At 35.7% G+C, this 15,771-nt stretch overlaps 1 protein-coding gene across 5 annotated transcripts in view; it reads left to right on the top strand.

Annotated features, from left to right (window-relative positions):
* The window catches only part of ZFAND4 (zinc finger AN1-type containing 4), a 90,906-nt gene that overhangs the window by 47,109 nt on the left and 28,026 nt on the right, over window positions 1-15,771 (top strand). The window lies entirely within an intron of this gene.

Raw genomic sequence — 15,771 nt, 5'->3', positions numbered from 1 at the left:
CCACTGATTGTATACCATGTATACAATGTTTGTATGTCAAGACTGTATGTATGTTTGTTGTTTACATTAAAAATTCTAAAAAAACCTTTTGAAATTTATTTCATACCGCAAATTTTAAATCATATAAAGAAGTACATTTGAATTTAGTGAGTAGAAACTTTGTTCCTTGCAAGCATTTAAATAAAAATACAGTAGTAAATAAATTCTTTTTAATATTATATTAGGGAAAAATACATGCATAGTTAACTCTGGTGTTTACTGATCTTATGTAGAGCTTAATGAAATTCCTAAAATTTGTGTAATACCTTTTGTCATGGTCAGGTTCATGTGTGAACTTGGCCAAGTGGTGGTACCTGTTTGGTTGGGCAAGTGCTGACCTGTCTATTGCAATGAGGACATTTCATAGAATTAAATCATGAGCATGTCAGCTGCATCCACAGCTGATTCCATTTGTAATCAGCCAAGGGGAGTATCTTCTCATGCTCAGTCTAGTCACTGGAAGCCTTTAAAGGAGGATTCAGAAGAGAAACGCTCTCTTCCTTCTTGCTTTGGCTGGCGAGCCTCTCCAGGGGAGTTTGTCCAGACCCTCCATCAGAATCATTGGCATCATGGCCTGCCCTGTGGATCTGGGACTGTGTGTTCCCATGGTCATGTGAGACACTTTTATAAATTTTACATTTGCGAGTGTTCCCTGTTGATTCTGTTTCTCTAAAGAACCCTAACTAATACACCTTTCATTATTCTTAAAGTCCATTACTGAATAATGTTGGTTATAAAAAATTATTCTTCAGACTCAACTTCTTACATTTATCATTGTCTAAGAAAATAATACTAGCTTTGAATAAATAACAATGATCTAAAGAATTATCACATTTCTAATCTCTCTTTTGTAGAGCCTAATTATTCAGCAAGGCCTCAAGGCCTGTGTGAATTCAAATAGTCCATTATTAACTACAGCAAACCAATCTAGAATTCAGAATTTACAGAGGTATGCTTAGAAGTATACCTATTACAGGTTTAGTACCGTTTTTTTACAACAAAAATGCCAAATTTAACTTCAAATATTCTTCAGAAGCTCTTTAAAGCTCACATTATTGTAGCTTATAGATAATTATAATAGTCGGGTTTTTAATTGTTTTGATACCTGGAAGGTAAAGATAGCCATATAATTCTTAAGTTTTAAAAATTAATGCAACTAAGAATATAGGTGACTTTATGGAATAGATGAGCGTTTTTTTTAAATCAAATTTGTTTAAAAAAGTTTTGTCATTGGTTAGGTACAGTTGGTCAGGCAAATTAGCTTTAAACATGATATGATGCATGAAATTGGTGAAATGTTATTAGGTAACATAAAAGCCCAACATGAACACCTTATTCAGGATTAGAAGGTATCTTGTATCTTCAAATGCAGGTTTTTAACAGAGGTGTAACAATTCTCTGTTTATGGAAAGTTACATTTAGATACTTGTACCTAAGAATGTTATCCATAAAACTGACAACAATAGGAATGTTGAGAGATAATCTGCAGTTCTAAATACTTAGGTAAACAAACTATAAAATTTGGTTTACAGTTTTGTGTTCAACAGCAACCAAGATTTTAAAATTTACAGTACAATTTTCTGTCTATCTGAACTGATTATTATTATTATTATTATTAATTTTTGCTTAATCTGAAGTAGGATCAAGATCTGTTTTTTTCTTACATGGAGAACAAGTGTCCCAGCACTATCTAAAAAATAAACCTTCCCCACAGTCTTAAATGTACCTAATAAGAACAGAACTTAAGGATATATGAAGCAGAATCTTCAAAGAAAAACAGACAAATCCATATTTCCATTTGAAGATTTCAGCACCCCCCCAACTCTATAAATTTCTGACAGATTAGTCAGAAAACCAGAAAGGATATAAAAGACCTGCACAACACTAGTTTTCCCAAGTGGCATTTATAAAATGCTCCACCTGACAACAGAAATATACGTTCTTTTCAAGTGCACACAGAATATTTATTAAGATTGACTATATTATGGGCCATTAAACAAGTCCTAATAAAGTTTTAAAGATTCAAATAATATAAAACATGCTCTCTGATCACAGTGGAATCAAATTAGAAATAAATAACAGAGGAGGTGGGGCAAGATGGCAGCATAGTGAAGTATGGAATTTGGTTTGTCCTCCAGAGCAGTTAGTAAATAGCCAGGTAGGGTACAGAAGAGCTAGTGGGGGAACACCAGTGACTGGGCAAACACCATAAACCAGCTTGGACCAGGTGGAAAAGCTAAGATCCCACTCAGAACTGTAAATACCCCAAGCCCTGGAGGCTGGTGCCCTCCCCCATGGGCACAGTAGGCTGGTTCCTCAAGGGGAAAGGAAGCAGACTTTACTAGGAGCAAGGGCTTACCTCAACCAAGCTCCAATTGTGGAATTAATTAACAAATTTTGACTACTGAAAACAGACCCCAGCACAGATAAAACTGGAATAAGCACTAAAGGAACTAGGAGTTTTTGACCCAGCAGAAAGGGGGCAGGGATGATGGAAAACAAACAAAACAGAGGCTTTTTGAGAGAGGTTACACAAAATACTAGAAAAGGGCTGGACCCCCAATGAAGGGGGCACATAGAACCTGGCAATACGTAGAGCCATGTACCAACTAAGTTCTTGATTGACACACCCAAGGAGCAGGCATTTGACTCTGAAAGGCTTTTTTTTCTTATTCCTTAACAACTCATTAAATAGAACTTGAAGTATTCTCGGGCTCTAGCACTGCCCCAGGCAAGGGTTGAATTAAGCTTGTCTGAGAGACAAAATAATTAGTTGAAAGGAGTTAATTCCCTAAAGGCTGTACCTTCCCTAAGAGAAAAGTAGTACTGAGCTCAAGTGGAATCCCTCCTCCTAGGAATTCAGGTCCCAGGGGCTGGAAAACAAGCATTTAAAGCCCACCTACTGCTTCTCCTCTGTCTCAACCATGCCCCTTTCAGGGAGAATCTGCTGAAATTAAAGGAACCACATCACCATAAGCTGGTGGGAAGCCATGGGCAGACAAGTGCCACACATGGGGCAGGATAGGAAAAACAGAGAGTCTAGAGGCATTATAGGAAAGCCTGACAACTGTTGGTTCTCACCCTCAGGGAAAACTGATGCTGACTACTCTTTCTTCTGGAGATGTGTGCCTGTCTGGTCTGGGAATATCTGACTGGGGTCTACAATATCTGAGGAGAACCTACTCCTACTCAAAAAAAAAAAAAAAGTCTCCATATAGGCAGGGTAAGAAATAGAAAAAGAAGAACTGAAAAATTCTGATCCAGTTAAATGTAACCTATGCTAGAGGTCTAGAATAAGTTAAACTTAATGTTAAAGGACAGATAGAAAACAAAGTCGTCCAGCAAGAAAATTCTAGGTGTAAGAGTGAAAACAACCTCTGGAATAAACTAATTAAGGAAATCAAATGCCCAGATGCCCGCAAAAAATTGAGGCATTCTAGGAAAATTGAAGATATGGCTCAAAGGACAAACTAAAACTTCAAAGCAGGTACACATGCAGCAAAAGCTGTGCTGAGAGGGACATTTATCACCCTAGAGGCCTATACTAAAAAACAAGAGTGGGAAAAAATTGAGTACTTAACTGCTGACCTGGAGGAATTTAAGAAAGAACAGCAAACTAACCCCAAAGCAAATAGAAGAAGAGAAATAACAAAGACTAGAGTTAAATGAATGGGAGGACAAAAGAACAATAGAAAAAGAATTAATAAAACCAAAAGTTCGTTCGTTCTTTGAGAAAATCCATAAAATTGATGAGCCACTATCAAGACTGACAAAGAAAAAAAAAAAAGAAAAAGGATGCAAATAAAATCAGAAATGAGAAGGGGTGCATTACCATAGACCCTGAAGAAATCAGAAGAGGATACCATGAACAACTATATGTCAACAAACTAGACAACTTAGGTGAAATGGACAAATTCCAGAAACACACAAGCTACAGTGACTCAGGAAGAAACAGAAGATCTAAACAAATCAGTCATAAATAAAGAGATTCAATCAGTCATCAAAAATCTTCCTTGTAAGATAAGCCCAGGGCCAGAAATCTTCACAAGGGAATTTAGTCAAACATGCCAGAAAGAGCTAACACCAATCCTGCTCACACATTTCCAAAAAATTGAGGAAAAAGCAACTCTACCTATTCATTTTATGAAGCTGATATTTTAATACCCAAACCAGGTAAAGATGCTATAAGAAAGGAAAACTATAGGCCAATCTCCTTAATGATCTTAGATGTAAAAATTCCCAACAAAATACTAGCAAATCAAATCCAACAACAAATTAAAAGAATTATATACACCACAACCAAGTGGAGTTTATACTAGGAATGCAAGGATTGTTCAGTCAAAGAAAATTAATTAATGTAATACAGCACATTAACAAATCAAAAGGGAAAAATCAAATGATCATCTCGATTGATGCTCAAAAAGCATTAGACAAAAATACCTATATCCTTTTCTGGTAAAAACATTTCAAAAGGTAGGAATCAAAGGAAACTACTTCAGCATGGTAAAGAGCATATATGAAAAACCGATAGCCACCAGTGTACTCAAGGGTGAGAGACTGAAAGCTTCCCTTTAATCAGGAATGAGACAAGGATGCCCACTGTCACAACTGTTATTCAATATTGTGCTAGAAGTTCTAGCTGGAGCAGTCAGGCAAGATGAAGAAATCAAAGGCACCCAAATTGGAAAGGACGAAGTAAAACTTCCATTATTTGCAGTTGATGTGATACTATGCTTGGAAAATTCTGAGAAATCAATAGCATAGTTATTTGAGCTAATAAAATTCAGCAAGGTGGCGGAATATAAGATTAATGTGCAAACATCAGTAATGTTTCTATACACAAGCAATGACCTAACTGAGGAGTCAATTAAGGAAAAAAATCGGTTCAAAATAGCAACGAAAAGAATCAAGTATTTAGGAATGAACTTAACTAGGGACGTAAAGGGCTTGTACCCAGAAAACTACATAGCATTGTTAAAAGAAATAGAACAAGATCTAAATAGGTGGAAAGACATTTACTGCTCATGGGTAGGAAAGTTAAATATAGTTAAGATGTCAATTCTATCCAAATTGATCTACAGATTCAACACAGTACCAATAAAAATTCCAACAACCTACTTTGAAGACTTGGAGAAACTAGTTGCCAAATTTATCTGGAAGGGAAAGAGACCTTGAATAGCAAAAAGCATCATAAAAAATAAAAATGAAGTGGGAGGATTAACACTTTCTGACTTTGAAACTTATTATAAAGCCATAATGGTCAAAACAGCATGGTACTGGCCAGAGATAGAAGTAATGGAATTCAATTGAGAGTGCAGAAATAGTTCACCAAATCTATGGTCAACTGATTTTTGACAAGGCCCCAAAAGGACAAAATAGTTTTTTCAATAAATGGGCACGGGAGAACTGGATGTCAATAGCAAAAACAATAAAAGAGGGCCCTTACCTTACAACCTATACAAAAATTAACTCCAAGTGGCTCAAACACCTAAATGTAAGAGCTAGCACCATAAAACTTCTAGAAGAAAATATAGGGAAACATCTTCAAGACTTAGTAGTACGAGGTAGCTTTCTAAACTTTATACCCCATTCACAAGCTGCAAAAGAAAAAAACAGATAAATGGGAACTCCTCAAAATCAAATGCTTCTGCACCTCAAAAAACTGTCAAAAAAATTGAGGAGGCAGCCAACTCAATGGGAGATAACATTTAGAAGTCACACATTGGACAAAGGTTTGATATCCTGTTACATAAAGAAAACTTAGAACTCAACAACAGCAGAACAAACAACCCTGTTATAAAATGGGCTAAAGATATGAATAGGCATTTTTCTGAAGAACAAATACAGATGGCTCCAAAGCACATGTAGAGGTGCTCATTTTCAGTAGCTATAAGGGAAGTGCAGATCAAGACTACAATGAGATACCACCTCACACCTATAAGAATGACTGCTCTTAAACAAACAGGAAGCTATAAATGTTGGGAAAGTTTTGGAGAAAATGGGATACTTATGCACTGCTGGTGGGAATATATAATGGTACAGCCACTATGGAAGACAGTGTGGCAGTCCCTTAGGAAACTAAATATTGAGTTGCTCTATGACCAGCCGTAACACTACTTGGTATATACCCAGAAGAGCTGAAAACTGTAACAGAAACAGACAATTGCACACTGATGTTCATGGCAGCATTTTTCAGTCGTCAAGGAATGGTGACAATCTGGAAGCTCATTAATAAATGAGTGGATTAACAAGATGTGGTATATACATATGATGGAATATTATGTCACAGTAAGACAAAATGACATCCTGAAGCACATGACAAGATGGATGAGCCTTAAGGACAAAATGCTGAGTGAAATGAGCCAGACCCAAAAGTTAGATACTGTATGTCTCCACCTTTATGACCATGGTAAAGGTGGCTGAAGGATGCACTGACTGAGAAGTAGATTGGCGAACAATGGTGTATGCATATGATCAAATATTGTGCTGCTACATGAAAAGGAACAAAGTCATGAGGCATGCAATGATCTGAATGAACTTACGGGACATTTAGTCAGGCAAAATAATCCAGAAGCAGAATAATTATTGTATGGTCTACTTTAGAAAATGCTTATAAGAAAGCAGGAACATAGATTGTAAGCTCTTATAGCAGACACAGTTAGACTGGAGTGGTAATTATTTTTGGATTTTGAGAGGCTGTTTTATATATCTGTAACATGGTTTTTAGAGATAAGAACAAAGTTGATCAGGTTGGGATTAAGGTAATTCAGAACACAAGGTAAAGAAGATATTGTCTATATTTTAGAACTACACCTACTCTTTGAGGCCAAAGGAAGAAAAGTTTATTTTGTCTGGAACATGAATTTTCTGTAGCACATAATCTAACTCAGCCTGTCTGCATAGCTCATTTGAACAATTGAAACACAGGGAGCCCAGAATAAGAATGTGGGCCTTTAATCCTGTATAGCCTAATGTAATGCCTGGATACATTCTAGAATATATTAAGCAGATAATCAGAAAGTATTGGCAAAGTCCCTTGAGGGATGGGAGAAAAAATATGAAACTATTAAACTTTACCATTAGGGAATCCTGCTACGATGTCAAGCATCAGGGACACCAAAATCAATAGGCCAAGCCCTTGATCTTGAGGCTTACTCTTATGATGCTTTTGTAGGTAGCGGAGAAGCTTAGCCTACCTATAAGTATGCCTAAGAGTTACTGTTGGAGGACCTCTTTTGTTGCTCAGATTTCAGGAAGTTGACCTAGTGCATGGAAACTTTGTACTATCTTATATATTGCTCTAGGTGTTCTTTAGGATTGGCTGGAATGGTTTTGGTTGGGGTCTGGCAAGTTGTGATGTAGCTATGTCTAACTGAAGCTTGAGTTAGAGTGACCTCAAGTATCCTCTCGACACTATATAAGCTCTCTCAGCCACTGATACTGTAAGCCAAATTCTGCAAGTGAAATCATTCCCTTCTTGCTATATGGGACATGACATCCAGCAGTGAAAGTCTCCCTGGCAGCATGGGAGATGACTCCCAGGAATGAGTCTGGCCCTGGCATTGTGGGATCAACAATTCCATACTAACTAAATGTGGAAAAGAAGTGTAACTAATAAAATATCAGTGGCTGAGAGAGCTTATATAGTGTTGAGAGGATACTCGAGGTCACTCTAACTCAAACTTCAGTTAGACATAGCTATGTGTCACAACTTACCAGACCCCAACCAAAACCATTCCAGCCAATCCTAAAGAACACCTAGAGCAATATATAAGAGCCTACAAAGTTTCCATGCACTAGGTCAACTTTCTGAAATCTACAACCTCCAGATGGGTCCTTGGACCAGATAAGTCCTGAAACTTTGAGGGCCCAGCTCCTCCAGAACATCAGAAAGTTTCATCTCCCTACCCTATATCATTGACATCCTCTTCCAACGTGAAAATGTTAGAATTGTGATAGTCCAAATTCCCCTAAAGAGTGGGATAGAAAGATCAAAGGTGATGATGGAGTTATGCAGAGAAGGTAGGGTTTAACAAATGAATATGACTGCTGAGTCATTAAATTGGTATTTCTATTAGTCTCTGGTATCTTAGAGCACCTACAAGTAAAAACTGAAAATCGTGGAACTGTAACCCATAACAAACTCTGAAATCTGTTCTACAGCTATTTGTTGTGCAGTGCTTTGAAATTTAGTGCTTTTTGTATATATGTTATTTTTCAGTATTAAGGAAAAAAAAGTCAATTCTGTTGATAAAAATTTTTTTTTTCTAGCTTCCTATATTCTGGAGCAGCTAGAAGGAAAAATCTGAAATGATGGTATTGTAGTCAATGATAAACTTTGGGATCTGTCATGTATCTACTTCTTGAAGAATGCTTTGAAAACTATTGCTCTTTTCTTTGAATATATGCTGTATTATACAAATAAATATGTTTTTTTAAAAACCACACATAGTAGTTGAAACAACTCATTCAGGATGTTCGAACAGTCATGGAAAGACTCATCAAAAATCAAATCAGTGAGTTGAAGGAGGATATAAAGCAGACATTGGGTGAACAGAAAGAAAAATTGAAAATTTGATAAAACAAATCACAGAATTTATAGAAATGAAAGGCACAATAGAAGAGATGGAAAAAAAAAAAAACAGAAGCCTGCAACAATAGATTTGAAGAGGTAGAAGAAAGAATTAGTGAACTTGAGGACTGAACACCTGAATTCCATCTCACAAAAGAAAATATAGGGAAAAGAATGGAAAAAATATGAGCAGGATCTCAGGGAATTGAATAACAACATGAAACACATGAATATACATGTTGTGGGTGTCCCAGAAAGAGAAGAAAAAGGAAAACAGGAGAAAAACTACTGGAGGAAATAATCATTGAAAATTTCCTACTCTTATGGAGGAACTAAAATTACAGATTCAAGAATTGCAGTGTACCCCAAACAGAATATATCCAAATAGACATACTCCAAGACACTTACTAATCACATTGTCAAATGTCAAAGACAAAGAGAGAATTTTGAAGGCAGTAAGAGAAAAACAATCCATCACATGCAAGAGAAGCCAAATAAGACTGTGTGTGGTTTTCTCAGCAGAAGCCAAGAAGGCAAGAAGGCAGTGGTATGATGTATTTAAGATTCTAAAAGAGAAATATTGCCAACCAAAAATTTCATACCCAACAAAATTGTCCTTCAAAAATGACAGGGAGATTAAAATAATTTCAGGCACAAACAGTCAGAGAACTTGTGAGTAGGAGACCGGCTCTGTTAGAAATACTAAAAGGAGCACTGCAGGCAGGTAGGAAAATGCTGAAGAGAGAGGTCTGGAGAAGAGTTGAAATAAAGACTATCAGTAAAGATAAAAAGACAAAAAGAAATTAGCCATGACATATAAAATCCAAAAGACAAAATGGTAGAAGAAAGTACAGCATTTACAGTAAAAACCTTAAATGTCAATGGATTAAACTACCCAATCAAAAGACACAGACTGGCAGAATGGATTAAAAAACAGAACCCATCTATATGCTGTCTATAGGAGCTCATTTTAGACCCAAGGACAAAAATAGGTTGAAAGTGAATGGTTGGGAAAAGATACTTCATGCAACAATAATCAGAAAAGAGGATACTAATAGCTGACAAATTAGACTTCAAATGTAAAATGAAAGAGTCAAAGAAGGACACTATGTATTAATAAAAGGAACAATTCAACAAGAAGAGAGAATAATCGTTAATAATTATGCACGGAGTCAGAGTGCTCCAAAATACCTGAAGCAAACACTGACAACACTGATTGGAGAAATAGACACCTCTATCATAATAATTAGAGACTTCAGTTCCCCAGTCTCATTAATGGTACATCTAGACAGAGGATTAGTAAAGAAACAGAGAATTTGAATAATAAGATAAGTGAACTAGATTTAACAGACATTTACAGGACATTACACCCCACAACAGCTGGATACATAGATTTCTCAAGTGCTCATTAATCATTCTCAAGGATTGACCATATGCTGGGTCACAAAGCAAGTCTCAAGAAATATAAAAAATTTGAAACAGTACACAACACTTTCTCAGATCCTAAGGGAATGAAATTGGAACTCAGTAACAGGCAGACAGCCAGAAAATTCACAAATATATGGAGGCTAAACAGCATACTCTTAAAACAACCAGTGGGTCAAGGAAGAAATTACTAAAATAAATCAGCAAAAATCTTGAGGTAAATGGAAATGAAAACAGAACATATCAAAATTTATTGAATGTGGCAAAAGCAGTTGTAAGAGGGAAATTTATTGCCTGAAATACCTATATTAAAAAAAGAAGGGCCAAGAATTAAGGAATTAACTGTTTGCTTGGAAGAACTAGAGAAAGAAGAACAAGCTAACCGCAAAGCAAGCAAAAAGGAAAGAAACAACAAAGATTAGAGCAGAAATAAATAAAATTGAGAACATGAAAACAATGGGGAGTATCAAGAAAACCAAAAGTTGATTCTTTGAGAAAATCAATCAAATTGATGGACCCTTAGCTAGGTTGCCCAAAAAAAGAGAGAGGGGATGCAGAAAATCAGAAATGGAATAGGGGACATAACAACTGACCCCACAGTAGTATAGGAGGTAATGAGAGTATACTATAAGCATCTATATGCTAATAAACTAGGCAACATAGGTGAAATGGACAACTTTGTAAGAACAGTATGAACAACCAACTCAAACTCTTCAAAAAAAGTAGAAGAGGAGGGAAAGCTACCTAACTCATTCTATCAAGTGAGCATCACCCTCATACCAAAGTCAGACAAAGATATTATAATAAAAGGAAATTGCAGACCAATCTCTTTAATGAATATAGATACAAAAATTCTCAAGAAAATAGTTCCAAATTGATTCCACAAGCCCATTAAACAAATTATACACCATGACAATTTATTCCAGGTATACAAGGATGGTTCAACATAAGAAAATCAATGTAATAAACCATATCAACATATCAAAGCAGAAAAAAACACATGATCATCTCAATTGATGCAGAAAAAGCATTTGACAATGTGGATGAACTTGAGGACATTATGCTGAGTGAAATTAGTGAAATCAGAAACAAAAGGGTAAATCCTGTGTGGTCTCACTAATATGAACTAACATTAGTGAGTAAACTTTGAGAGTTGAAGTTAAGAACACTTGTTATCAGGAGATAGAAATAGGGTAGAGATTGGGCATTTAATGCTAATGGAATATAGATTGTGTAAGAGAACTGATTGTGAAAGTTCAGAAATGGGTAGCACAATAATATCTGATTATAGCACAACAATATTAGTACACTGAGTGAAGCTGAATGTGAGCATGCTTGAGGAAGAAGGGCTGAGGGCACATATGAAACCAGAAGGAAAGATAGAGGATAAAGACTAAAAAGGTATAACTTAGGAATGCCTAGAGTGGGCAATGATGGTGATTAAATGTACAAATAAAAAATGTTTTTGCATGAGGGAGAACAATTAAATGTGAAAATTGAAAGGTGTTGAAGATGCATAGTATAGAGGAAGAAGTATAGTCAATGCAAGCTATGGTCTGCAGTCAACAGTAACATTGTAATATGCTTCCACTGAATGTTAACAAAGGCATTATGCCAAAACTAAATGTCAAAAGGTGAGGGAGGAGGATGGGGGGAGGGATGTAGATTCTTTGTGAAAGAAAATGAAATTTCTTCATACAGTTTATGGTGCTTTATTCCGTTGTACAGATGCATAATATTCCATCATATGTATACCATTCCTTGTTTAGCCATTCATCCATTGATGGACATTTGGGCTGTGTCCACCTCTTGGCGAAGTCATGCCTATATATTTATTGGATTGTATGATATGTAAATAAAACTGGTTAAAAACGAATATAGAGGTGGAGTAAGAGTTGTACCTATTCATTGTTGGTAGGGAAACAGAGTGCAGTCCCTTGCAGGGCAGTGTGGCGGTTCCATAGGAAGCTAGAAGTGAGGTTCCTATAGGATCCTGAAACCCTGTTGGTCAGTTTATACCTGGAGGAAGTGAATAAACATTTGCAGGCTGGTGTTTGTGGGGGCAGTGTTTGTGATTCACAATGAATGGAGGTGGCCTAAAGTACAACTGAGGAATGGAAGGGGTAACTGTGGTGTATAGAGAGAACAGACTGCTGAGTAGCTGCAAGAAGGAATGAAGTTTTGAGGCATGCAACTAGGACAGTGAACCTTAAGGACTGTATGTGAATGAAATGTCAGGAATAAAAAGACAAATATTATCATGCCTCAATCATAGGGGCTAATTATGATATAAAAACTTGGTGAACTAAAGTTGAAAACCTGGGGTTATCAGGTTGGGGCATATTGTAAAGGATCCTGGATTGTAAGCTCTTAGAGCAATCACATGTATTCGGGAAGTGTAGCTGTTATTTATAAATTTTGAGATACAGAGCTGTTTGTATATAACCTGGTCATTCCCAGAAACTCCTGGCATTTAGGTGACACCTGGGACTCAGAATTAGAGCTCTGAAGCTATGAAAGTCAGCAGTACCCCATATAGGAATTGTTTAAAAAGTTGTGAAAGGGATCAGACTTTGAGTAGAGATACGAAGGAAGCTGATCTGTATAGGACTAAGATCAGAAAATGGGGTAAAGGATGATATCATCCATATTCCAGAACTTCAGCCTCTGTGTGAGACCGAAGGGAGCGATGTTTATTTGCTGCAAAATTTATATTTTCGATAGCATATTACCTATTTTAAATTGTGTGGTCAGTTTAGTTGAACACCATAGTACATGAAATTTTGACTAGGGCATGAGATTTTGTTGGTTGGTTCAGGTTAGTGTGATGCCCTGATATATCCCTGAGTGATTTGGGCAGTGAACAAAGAAGTATTTGCAAAGTCCCCTTGGGAGACGGGAGAAAGGAGGAAATACTCAACTTCCCCATTTGGCGAATATCTGTATTCTCACAAGCAGTGGCGACAAACAAATCAATAGGCCGAGCCTATGAAACTTATTCCTGCAAAGGATAGGCTTAGCCTACTTAGAATTAGGCTTAGGAGTCACCCCAGAGAACCTCGTTTATTGGTCAGATATGGCCTCTCTCTCTAAGCCAGCTCAGCAGATAAACTCACTGCTTTCCCCTGCATATGTGGAACATGACTCTCAGGGGTGTAACTCTCCCTGGTAATGAAGGATGTAACTCCCAGTTAGTCAGTACTCACCACCAAGGGATTGAGAAAGATTTCTTGATCAAAAATGGGAAGAGAGAAATGAGACAAAGTGTTTGAGAGACTTCAAACAGAATGGAGGGATTATCCTGGAAGTTATTCTTCTTTTGCATTGTATAGAATCCCTTTTTAGTTTATGGTATATTGGAGTGGCTGGAGGGAAGCACCTGAAATTGTTGAGCGATGTTCCAATAGCCTTGATTCTTGAAGATGATTGTATAATGATATAGCTTTTACAGCGTGGCTGTAATAACCTTGTGTCTGAATACCCCTTTATCTAGGGTATGGGCAGCTGAGAAAAAATAAATAGAATAATAAATAAATATGGGGGGGAGTAAGGGGTAAAATAAATTGGGTAGATGAAAATATTAGTGGTCAAAGACAAGGAGGGGAAATGGGTATGGGATGTAAGAGTTTTTTCTTTTTTCTTTTTATTTCTTTTTCTGGAGTGATGCAAATGTTCCAAAAATGATCATGGTGATGAAGACACAACTATGTGATGATATTGTGAACCTTTGATTGTATACCATCTATGGACTATATGTGTGTGAAGATATGCCAATTAAAAAAAATAGCAGAAAGCTATCTGGAAAATCTAATTTTAGAGTAATGCGTTGCTCTACCAAATAGGAAATAGAAAGGGAAATTTAAAAATTGAAAATTATTTAAGTTAATAAAAAATATTCTGTAATGTGGCACATTGATTTATTTGAAAAATAAAAATCCCTCTTGCATTTTTAGAGTAACATTTTCTTGGTTAACATTTTCCTTTTTATATCTTTAGATTTAAGTTACTAATATTTTCAAGGTTATGCTGCTCTTCAACTTGAGTTGCAATGAGCTCCTTTATTCTGTGAATCAATTTGTATATAGTTAGTGCTATTTCTTTCTTAAATGTTTGGAAGAATCCACAAGTGAAACAGTCTAGGTCTGGAGTTTTCTTTGTGGAAAGATGTTGAATAATGAATTAACTTTCTTTAATAGAGTTAAGAATATTCATATGTTTTATTTTTAAAATTTATTTTGGTAAATTGTATTTTAAAGGAATTTTCCTGTTTTGTTAAAATTGCCAAATTATTGGGTTAAAATTGTCCATAATGTCCTTTTATTTTCACTGTCTTCAGGGTCTGTCTGTAGTGAATTCCTCTTTTTCATTGCTAACATTGGCACTTTATGTTTTTCTTTTCTGTTTACATTGGATGAATCTTGCCAAGAGGTTATCATTATTATTTTTCAAAAACTAACTTCTTTGTTCATTTTTTCCTGTGGCCATTTATTTTCTATTTCAACTAATTTCTTTTGCTGCATTTTCTTCCTTTTACTTTCATGGGCTTAATTTGCAGTTCTCTTTTTCATTTTCTTGTAATGAAAGTTTTGATAATTGACTTTTAGTCTCTTTTGCTAATATATTTAATTAAAGCCATAAATTTCCCTCCGAGTTCTGCCTTAGCACTATCTCACCAGTTTTCTCTTCATAATCTGTCAGTTCAAAATATTTTCTAATTTTCCTTGTGGGTTTTTTTTTTTTTTTTGCTTTTTTTTATTGTATAATATAACATATATACAAAGGAAAGAAAGAAAAAAGCAATAGTTTTCAAAGTACTCTTCAACAAGATGTTACAGGACAGATCCCAGAATTTGTCATGGGTGACCATACCATCATCTCAGATTTTTCCTAATAGCTTCTCTGAAATATAGGAGGCTAGAGGAATAAATACTTTTTTATCATCACAATCAAATTTTTTTTTCCTTTTTTGTGAAAAATAACATATATACAAAACAATAAATTTCAATACACAGCACAACAATTAGTTGTAGAACAGATTTTAGAGTTTGGTATGGGTTACAGTTCCACAATTTTTGGTTTTTCCTTCTAGCTGCTTTAAGATACTGGAGACTAAGATAGCAGTTTAATGATTCAGCAGTCGTATTCATTTGATAAACCCCACCTTCTCTGTATAACTCCTATTACCTTTGTGTGATTTCTTTTTAACTCATGACTTTTTTTAGAGTTGCAAAGATGTGTCATTTTTGTATACTTTTTTTTTAAATCATCATATTGTTTATCTTCAAAGTTTAAAACATTCACAATGACATAAACAGGAATGTACATTTATTTTGAGAGACAGGAACTGACATCCATTTGGGTCCTGTAAACATCAGTTACATGATTCTTCTCCGGCGCAGTAGGAAAACACTAGCTGTCATTGCTTTCACAAGAAAGGACATAACTGCTCAGTGAGTAGACCATCAGGGAGCTACAGGGATTTTGGTTGAATCATTGTATAGCAACATGATTTACTGGATATTTTTAATATTTAAATCACTTTTCAAATATGATAGATATTATATATCTTGACCTAAATATAGTCAATCATTTATGAAGTTTAAAGCACAACTAATAAAAATACACTATTGCTTACCAGCACAAGTCACATAACTTTCAGGACCACTATGCACAATATGCTTTTGAAAAAAACACATTTTATTTTAATTACATACTCATGGCCAAAATAAAATTGT

The sequence above is a fragment of the Tamandua tetradactyla genome, chromosome 13, assembly GCF_023851605.1.
Source record: "Tamandua tetradactyla isolate mTamTet1 chromosome 13, mTamTet1.pri, whole genome shotgun sequence".
Classification (NCBI taxonomy): domain Eukaryota; kingdom Metazoa; phylum Chordata; class Mammalia; order Pilosa; family Myrmecophagidae; genus Tamandua; species Tamandua tetradactyla.
The sequence above is the reverse complement of the archived record's forward strand: the minus strand, read 5'-3'. Positions and strand labels throughout refer to the sequence as shown.